The sequence below is a fragment of the Myotis brandtii genome, unplaced genomic scaffold (assembly GCF_000412655.1).
Source record: "Myotis brandtii unplaced genomic scaffold, ASM41265v1 scaffold691, whole genome shotgun sequence".
NCBI lineage: Eukaryota > Metazoa > Chordata > Mammalia > Chiroptera > Vespertilionidae > Myotis > Myotis brandtii.
In genome coordinates this window covers 835,441-835,667 of record NW_005370704.1, presented here as the reverse complement: position 1 = coordinate 835,667, position 227 = coordinate 835,441, and positions in this window count along the sequence as shown.

Here is a 227-nt window from a genome sequence, read left to right as displayed (position 1 = left end):
AGGGGGGGGGGGGGGGCTGGAAACAGACAATAGGGTGGTGAAGGCTTGAGGTGAGTGGTGAGGGGGGGTCTAGAAAGGGTCAATGGAGAAAAGGGGACGTACATAATGCTTTCAGCAATACAGATTTTTAAAAAATTAAGTCCCTGCCCTGGCTGGTTTGGCTCAGTAGATAGAGCATTGGCCTGTGGACTGAAGGGTCTCGGGTTCGATTCCGGTCAAGGGCACTT